Source organism: Phoxinus phoxinus (genome assembly GCF_949152265.1).
Source record: "Phoxinus phoxinus genome assembly, chromosome: 7".
In the NCBI taxonomy this organism is placed as follows: Eukaryota; Metazoa; Chordata; class Actinopteri; order Cypriniformes; family Leuciscidae; genus Phoxinus; species Phoxinus phoxinus.
Window position 1 is genome coordinate 25,844,008 of NC_136882.1, and position 9,585 is coordinate 25,853,592.

The window sequence follows — 9,585 nt, forward strand, 5'->3', positions numbered from 1 at the left end:
ATGTGTAGGCCTATATGCGTGTATGACTCATAATTTGTGATAGAGGAAGAGCACTTGTCTGGTGGTGTTTGGTTTATAGAGGTCACAGAAGTTACAGAGGTTATGTCTGACTGGTTATGGGGATGTGCATATATAAACGTGTATAGCCTAGCATACTGTGTTTTTAACAGCCGTTTTTAGGGTGATTAAATGGAAGGCTAAAGAAATAACTAAACTGTACAAAAAGGTCAAAGGTTGTCCCAGTAGCTATCACTTTTGTCTTTGTGTCTCTTTAGTCTCAGTCAGAGTTGTTTCATATTTAGATTGTCAAAAGTTCCTGCTGTGTTTGCATCAAATTATTTGTAGACTAGGCTTGATCTTGTATTATCAACTAATATATTTTTTATAGCTCTATATGCAATATCCAAGGATGATATAGCCTAATAGCCTACACGTCCAAGCGATGCTTCTTCACCGTTGCTATATCGTGAATCAAATACAAATTATGTACATTAACATGTGCATAGTTTCACTTTTACACACATCTTTAAATTACATGCTGGTATTGTAAACACTCAAATTGCATTCATAACATGTATGTTCACCAAGAAGCTGTTAATTAATGACTATCTTCAGCATACCACATCATAGTTTTCCTCACGTGACGGGTGCGGCGATCTGGAGGTAAAAACAAAGTATTCTACAGAGCTGCAGCACTGCACAGGTCTGTCAATTTTCCATCTGTTTCAATTTCAAACCATGAAAAGTTACTGTAGATCTGTTGGTATGGAGCACTGTCTTAATGCAGTAAGCCTTCCTGCATTTTCTTTATGATTTTCGATGGGGGGAAAACTCAACGTGCATTAGCATGTTGCGTTCATATTCTGGGCTCATCTTGCCTGTAGCCTATGCATCATCAATAAGTTGTAGGCCTATATTGAATTTGGACTTTTAATATCACTGTCTTAGTAGGCTACTCAGTGGTAAAAATTCCAGCTTTGAAAGAGCAACATCTGAGCAAATAGTTTTTTTTTTGTCTGAGCAACATTCTCAAGAACAAGAGACAATGATAACCCAGTCATATAAACACAATAACAAAGAAGAGGGCTGATAAGACCAAACACATGCCACTGTCATCTTCTGTCCTTTAAATTCTTAACTCACACTTGTAAACCAGTTACGGTATCACAAAGCTTATCACACAGGATCTATATTTTGGATTTTGCTTATGTTGTAATTGCAGTCCAGTATTTTGGTAAAATGTTCACTAATCATTGACTGAATAATAATCCCGCAGATAGGGCAATTGTGTGTATGTGTGTTCATGTTTGTTCCAGGTAAACATGCTAGACATTCTCCACATTTCTGCACCTCAGTGTTACTCACAATCTTCCTTCTCTTCCAAGTGACCACGTTTATTATACACAGTGTGTGTTTGTAGGCACGTGGGTGGGTGATTGTGTGTAGGCTATATTAAAATGATTACAGTTATTTACAAAAAAAACGTGGCATTTACTAAACCACAGTCATCTATTTTAATACAAGTACTATATTTTAGAAACTAATTAGATCACATATTTATTTATTTACATATATGTAAGCATACTTTTAATATTTCCCTATCCTAGATCGCATCATGTTATTGGGTTAACGGTTATACTGTTTATCTTCCTACTTGCAGTGAAGAATAAAATAAGTCAGATTAAAATTAACAGATTCAAGACAGACATAACACTTGTTGAACAAACATATATGAAGATATATTAATACACTTCCATTTAGAAGTTTTGGGTAAGTAATATATATATTTTAAGACATTAATACTTTTATTAAGCTAAACTGATCAAAAGTGTCAGTAAAGACTTTTACGTTGTTTCAACATTGATAATAAGAGGAAATGTTCCTTCTGCACCAAATCAGCATATTAGAATGATTTCTGAAGGATCAAGACTGAAAATTCAAATAAGGACTGCTGTTTCTTTTTTCAAAAACATGAGGGACTAAAGAGATCTTAAAGAAATCTTACCAACTCCAAACTTTTGAATGGTATGTATTTCTTAGTCGTAACTGTATATTCTCAATCATATCTTCATATTACATTTTCCAAGATTTATTTATTTATTCGTTTATTTATTTTGCAGTACTTACAATCACTTTGCAAACCAAATATTAGGTCCATAACCTCCTCTCCAGGAATTTGCTTTACATGACTTAAAGCAAAGTCTTGAACTGGGTGTTTCTGCACATTCACATGCAGTCTTACTGTCCAGTCTGTATACTATATACTGAGTTGCACAATAAAACAAATTGAGAACGCTCTCTCATTAAAATCAACACAGTTGTGTTACAGTACAGCGCACAGTAGCACAGTACCTTGTTTCATTACATAAATAAAAGTTTTCTTATGACTGTAAAACCTAATTTTGGAACATTTATTTTTAAGCATGGGAATATAGTGTGAAACACTTTCTGTAAGTTTCACTTGCCCTAAGGTAAAGAAAAACATTCTGAGTAGTGAGCACATTTAAAATGAAGAATGAAGTCTAAGACTTCATGAAGACTTCATAAAACTCCCACGTCACGTCGAAATGCTAGATCTGTCACATGTTTACCAAAACACTGAATCATTAGAGCTGAGCTAACATCACATTCGAAATCTGACATCAAACATGTACTCAGAGACCATAACACACTCCTGTACAGACAATATACACATGTCCGACTAGACAGACGACAAGGAGCCCAAGGCAGGTATAGTTCAGTGTGAGAGAGGTCATTTATGTTATCACAATTGACTGTAGGGTGTGAAACTACAGCAGGGTGTGCTAGCTGTAGTTTTGAGTGATATCTAGCATTGACTGGAGCTCCATCTGAGGTGAGAAGGCCAAAACACCAGACAGAATGTTTTTACCTTACCTGCTTCTTCTAACATAAGTGAAAAGGCATCAATACCAATGTTTTGCAAAGTCAGCGAACACTGGGAACAGCAACATTTTATATCACTACCCTGTAAAATAATGAGATCTATAATTTTTTTTCATCTCTTTCTCTCTCTCTGTAGAAATGTATTTTAATCTGTGTTTCTTTGACAGCAGGGTCGTTTTACATATAATTTTACATATAATTAGATTGTATAATATAAGTATATCATAAATATACTATCCCCCCAGTTTCACAGACAAGGCTTAAGCCTATAGTCCCAGACTAAAATGCATGTTTAAGCTGTTTTAACTGAAAGCAACTTGCTTAATGCTTAATATATTAAAATATGTCAGTGTCATTGTCAGTGTTTTGTCTCAAGATGCACACCAGTAATGTTTTTTCTAAGGCACATTTATAAAAGCTACCTAAATGTCCTAATTGAACTAAAGGCCAAATCCTGGCTTAAAGGGTTAGTTCACCCAAAAATGAAAATAATGTCATTAATGACTCAAACCCGTTCTAAGCCCGTAAGACCTCCGTTCATCTTCGGAAAACAGTTTAGGATATTTTAGATTTAGTCCGAGAGCTTTCTGTCCGTCCATTGAAAATGTATATACAGTATACTGTCCATGTCCATAAAGGTAATAAAAAAATCATCAAAGTAGTCCATGTGACATCAGTGGGTTAGTTAGAAGTTTTTGAAGCATCGAAAATACTTTTTGGTCCAAAAATAACACAAAATAAGACTTTATTCAGCATTGTATTCTCTCCCGGGTCTGTTGTGAATCTGCGTTCAGGACTCTAGGACTGTAGGACTTTGTTTACAGTCTGAGGGAGACGCACGCTATATTCAAGCTATTCTACATTGTTTGCGTGGATATCATTTTTTTAATGGTGCGTAAATGTGCATGTCACGGATGAGACACTTTTACAGCGTTTCCCTCAGTCTATAAATGAAGCTCGGGCGCACCAGATAACACGTCATCAGCGTCTTACGCCAGCAGCGTAACTGTGAAGGATTGACAACAGACCCGGGAGAGAATACAATGCTAAATAAAGTCTTATTTTGTGTTATTTTTGGACCAAAAAGTATTTTCGATGCTTCAAAAACTTCTAACTAACCCACTGATGTCACATGGACTACTTTGATGATGTTTTTATTACCTTTATGGACATGGACAGTGTATACATTTTCAATGGACGGACAGAAAGCTCTCGGACTAAATCTAAAATATCTTAAACTGTGTTCCGAAGATGAACGGAGGTCTTACGGGCTTAGAACAACATGAGGGTGAGTCATTAATGACATTATTTTCATTTTTGGGTGAACTAACCCTTTAATCTAATATCGGTCTGTGAAACTGGGCCTATAGATTATACTATAGATTATATATAGATTATATATAAAATATCAGTTTTGATACAAATTATTATTTACTGTTGTTAAAAAATACAGTAAAAACAGTAATACTGTCAAATACTATTACAATTTAAATGGCTTTTTATTTTATTTTAATTTTAAAATGTAATTGATGATTTCCTATGGCAAAGCTGAAAAAAAAAGTAATTTCTTTGTTCTTTTAGGTGATATTGGTATTATTATATATTTTTTTGGGGGGAGGGTGGGCTTTATACCCGAGTATAAAGGCGTGGTGTGTTTAACTTTTAATTGTCTGACGAAGAGCCTACGTGCTCGAAACGTTACCACCTGTATGTGAGTCTATCATTATTTTTTTTTACATTTTTGGAGCCGTGGTGTGCCGACTTTTTCCCTTTTTTATAAATTTCCTTGTTGAGCACCAAATTTGAGCAACATATTGCTTTGCTGTGGATGTGCGTGCTTTGGATCTGATTTTACAAAGCTGAATTTCAGCATTACTCTTCAGTCTTCAGTGTCACATGATTTTTCAGAAATCATTCTAATATGATTTGGTGCTCGAGAAACCTTTCTTATTATTATCAATGTTGAAAACAGCTGTGCTGCTTAATATATTTGTGGAAACCATACTTTTTTCAGGCCTTTCTCAAGTTCAAAAGAACCATATTTATTTAAAAAAAATTATCTTTTGTAACATTATAAATGTCTTTACTATAACTTATCACCAATTTAATGGGTCCTTGCTGAATAAAACGATTCATTTCTTTTTAAACAAAATCTTACTGACCCCAAACCTTTTAACGGTAGATTAACCATACCCTACATCATAATTTAAAGGATTTCCGTTCTGTCTTTAAAATAGTATATAGTTGTCATTTGTTATTATTTTTTGTGTGTTTTTATGTATTCACATGTTGATATTGAGGTTGTGACTCTTCATGCATACGTTATACAACATCTGGCAGTATTGCAACTTGACATGTCCCAATTTTTGTCCATATGTGTAAAAGCATTCAGGCAGGCGTGTGGGGTCGGGGCCCTTAGGGAGAGGGCTTTGCCTGTCCACCCTAAATTAAGCTTGGCAGCCATTTCCACGGTTCCCTGAGAACCGCCAGGCCACACACACGTGGATGCAAACACAAAGTCACAAGCTTAGGAAGTGTGTGTTGCTTTAAACATGAACATGTTATTTGGCTTTCTGAATTTGTCAAAATATATTCTGATGACTTTGTCATTTATCACGTGTCGAGCTATATGGCTCCAGGACTATTAGTAATAGGTTTTCACACATGTGTGAGCACAGACACATAGACAGTGATGTCTCACAGAGGCAAAGGTGACAGACTTCAATGAGAGACACGTCAGCCTTGCAGATGGAAACTGACCGCTTTAGGTGGTTCATTTTTGGTCCATTTTTGGGCCACTATTAAAGCTTTTTAAATGTAGTAATGGCAATAGTCACGATGCCATCTGACTTTTGCAAAATGATGATGTCACCTTCCCCACGACCGTTCACGGTCCTGGAATGTTACAGGCTGTTGACTGAGACAAAGGATTCTGGGTAGTGTGTACGGAGGAACATGGAAGTGTAAGGGGTGAGCCATCTGCCTCACACACTCACAGTAAACTCCTACAGCTAAACACACAACCCACCCACACACTGCACACAGTGCACACACACCCACAATCTGTAGGTCAAACATGACGGCACCAGCAATAATGTAAGCATGACATTTAGACAAGTTCACACACAGAGTCAGATAGTTGTGCGATAACTTACTGACAAGAAAGTATGCTGTTTCTAAACTAACTGTATGTCCACTGCGCGATGGACTGACAGTGAGTGTGTGGTGGGAGACAGTAACACAGTTATGTGAAGTACACTGTCACACAGATACATTATTATAACATTATTCCTCTACAGTGACCCTCTCTTATAGCTCTATCAGACACACACACACACACACACACACACACACACACACACACACACACACACACACACACACACACACACACACACACACACACACACACACACACACACACACACACATTTGTGTGTGTGAGGCCCTTAGTATTTGGTATTGCTTTAATTTAAATAAAACTTCCAATTCTTCGGTTCACATATGATAAACATATTAATCCTATAATCTGATTATTGGATATGTTGGTGTTGGAAAAATGTAAACAATTTGTTTGAATTTGTAACATTTATAAAATCTTCTCTGTTGTGGGGTGATAATTGAAAGTATAAATTATGTATAATCTAAGGAGATATCTAGAGACATTTTGGCCATATTTTATTTAAGATTGGCTTTCATACAGTGCAGAATTTGAACTAAATGTGTTTCCCCCCTTTTCTTATTCTTTTGTTTGTTTGTTTTTTCTAAAAGAAGTGTCTAATGCTCACCAATGCTGCATTTTTTTTAAAATCAAAATAGAATAAAAAACATTTTAAAAAAATTAAAAATTAATTTGTTCCTGGTGGTAAAGCATAATTTTCTTTACTCGAACCGTCAGTGTCACATGATCCTTCTGAAATAATGTTGAGAACAGTTGTGCTGCTTAATTCTTTTGTGAAAATTGTGATACATTTTTTTCAGGATTCTTTAAAGGTGCATAGCGCAAGATTCTGAGTTTTTGCAGAACTATGCCACCTCTGGCGGCAAGCGAAACTGCAGCCAGAGATGTGCACGCACTAGACAAAAGTTTTCATTTTTTTATCTTACGTGGAGTTTGCGTTGGTCTCTTACATGAACTACAAGCAGGTCTCTTACAATCCATCTTCTACGGAGAATGCCGGCGAATACACAAACCTGCCAGACATAGCTATGTGAGCGTGCCGTGAACGCGCATGACGTCACGCCCAGTCTAAAATTCTGGCCCGAATCCCTCTTATTTATTTTACTTTACAGGATTATAGAGACAATCTCAGTGATCAGAGAAGGGCTCATTCAGCCCATCAGGCAATTGTTTAAGCATGTATGGGTTAGAAAACGGGTATTTTTAACATGAAAAGTTGCTTAATGCTAGCCTGGGAAAACCCAGACCACTTTCGGCAAATTTAGATTTGCTCTGCAAGTGGGTCTGGCAAAGAGCCCATTGAAACCCATTTCCAATCCGTCGAAATCGCGGCACCAATCAGAAACGTTGGGGCGGGCTTTACACGATGACGACAGAGCAGAGACGGTAACGCAGATTTTGTACATTACAGAGATGGATGCCGCCATGGAACATCACAACATCACTCGTTCGAATCAGCTATCGCGTCTGTTTCAAGCGATTTAAAATTGTCATTTTCGTTAACACAAACAGAGAATTGCTGAGAGTCTCGAGATGTTTCTCCGTCGCTCTGCATACGTCATGTCATTCATCGCTCTGATTGGTTTTAGATCTATCCGACGTCCGTTGGTGACGCCCCTGTGGAAATGAATTGTCTATGGAGCTTTGCCAGACCCTTACTCAGTTACAACTGAGAGTGGTCTGGGTTTTCCCAGGCTAGCTTAATGCACCTTTAAGGAATAGAAAGTTCAAAAGAACAGAATTTATTTTAAATATATATTTTTCACTTTGGACAGTTAAACTTTTTTTTTTACGTTAGTTTATACTATATCTTTATTGGAAAGGTAATAATTTTTTATGACTAATTATGCCATTTTCACCTTTTACCCATTATATGCTATTTTCATTTTTATGAAACTCTGGATCTCAAGTCACTGTAACTCCAGATTTAGGACATGGACTTTGCAATAAACAATGAAGCTAAATCATTTTGATAAGATGTTTTCTATCAAACAGCATTCAAAGTATGTAAGTGGATCCTCAAAAGTATAAATGCATTGATTTTGTAGCTGTACCCATGAACAAGTACCCTCATCTCAATGTAGTCTGACATACAGTAGTGTGTTATTTCAGAGAAACAAACTTTTGCTGCCTGCTGTCAGACTGAAACTTTTAAAACCAGCACTGGGACCCCTAAATCTTACCGGTGACAGGTTTAGGTCTCTATGGCGATGGCTTTACAAGTCCCAGAGGAAGCAGCCAATCAGCCGCAGGTCTCCACAACAAGAACAGATTCTGGTCAGGTCAGCATCTTAGAACCAACGGGGGTTCAGACCTCACACACACTCATTCAAACACCCGATTCCATGCACACACTGAGAATGTGCTGATGCATAATTAGTAGTTCATTACATTTTTGTCCAGTAAAAAAGGCCCTGAACCACCTGTACTGGTGATTTTGATGATGTGTGTGGTGTCGGGTACATTTTACAAGAATGATTTGAGCTACTTTTGAATTGCCCTCTGTGGGTTGGCGTCCCATGATAGGTTTCCGTGGTAATGATTGCATGCTTTCTGCATTCCGAGGCCTTAATACAGAACAACAGCAGCTGTGGGAATGCAGCAATTTTACTGCCATTGTTGACTAAACAATCTACGAAGACCCTGTCACCTAGCAACCTGGCTTACAATGCATATAGATAATCGTAAACAGTACAAATATTTACAGAAGTATGAGCACTGGCAAGCTACACTTTTTAAGAAAGTCAAAGATTATTTTAGATGGATTAGCTAAAGACGTTTTAACGTTTGAAATGGGATGCTGTTCGCATATAAGGGATACTTTTCCTAATCTATTTATAAATATATCTCATTTCATTATTTGTCATTGCAGATTTTATTTGTCAGATGTGAGTGCTATTTTAGTATAGTATATTTTTAGTATTACTATATATAAACTTGTTTCAGTTTTTTTTTTGTGCTTCAACTTAAACTTTGCCAAGACAACATTTCTAATTTACTTTTAGTTTAAGTTTTTTTAGTTTAAGTTTTAAGTTTTTTTTTTATTTAATGCAATAATAATAATCTCAGCTTTATTCCATTAAAAAAAGAACTTTCCCTTTAGAAAGGGAACTCGCACTGCATCGATGACACTATGGGGAAAGCCCTCCATGTGAACCGATGTCTGAAAAGCTATCCAATCACGGCAATCGTTATTGACTGGCGACAGCTTATGTTGTTACTACTAGTGCGACCCGGAAGTATAAAAAGGGGCGCCTAGAGAACGTGTCATCATCTTTTCGTCTTCAGGGACTGTTTTGTTTGTAAGCTTCAACCTGAAAACTTCAAAAGGTATGGCTTGTGAAAAACGCTTCAGGAAGTGTGTTGATCCGTGTCTAAGATATTGACACTTGATGACACGCACAACTTGTGCGTTTACTGTTTGGGCTCAGAGCAAGCACGATCAGTTCTTGAGGGAACTGCTTGTGCCAACTGTGAGTTTTTCCCCTTGAGAAAACTTC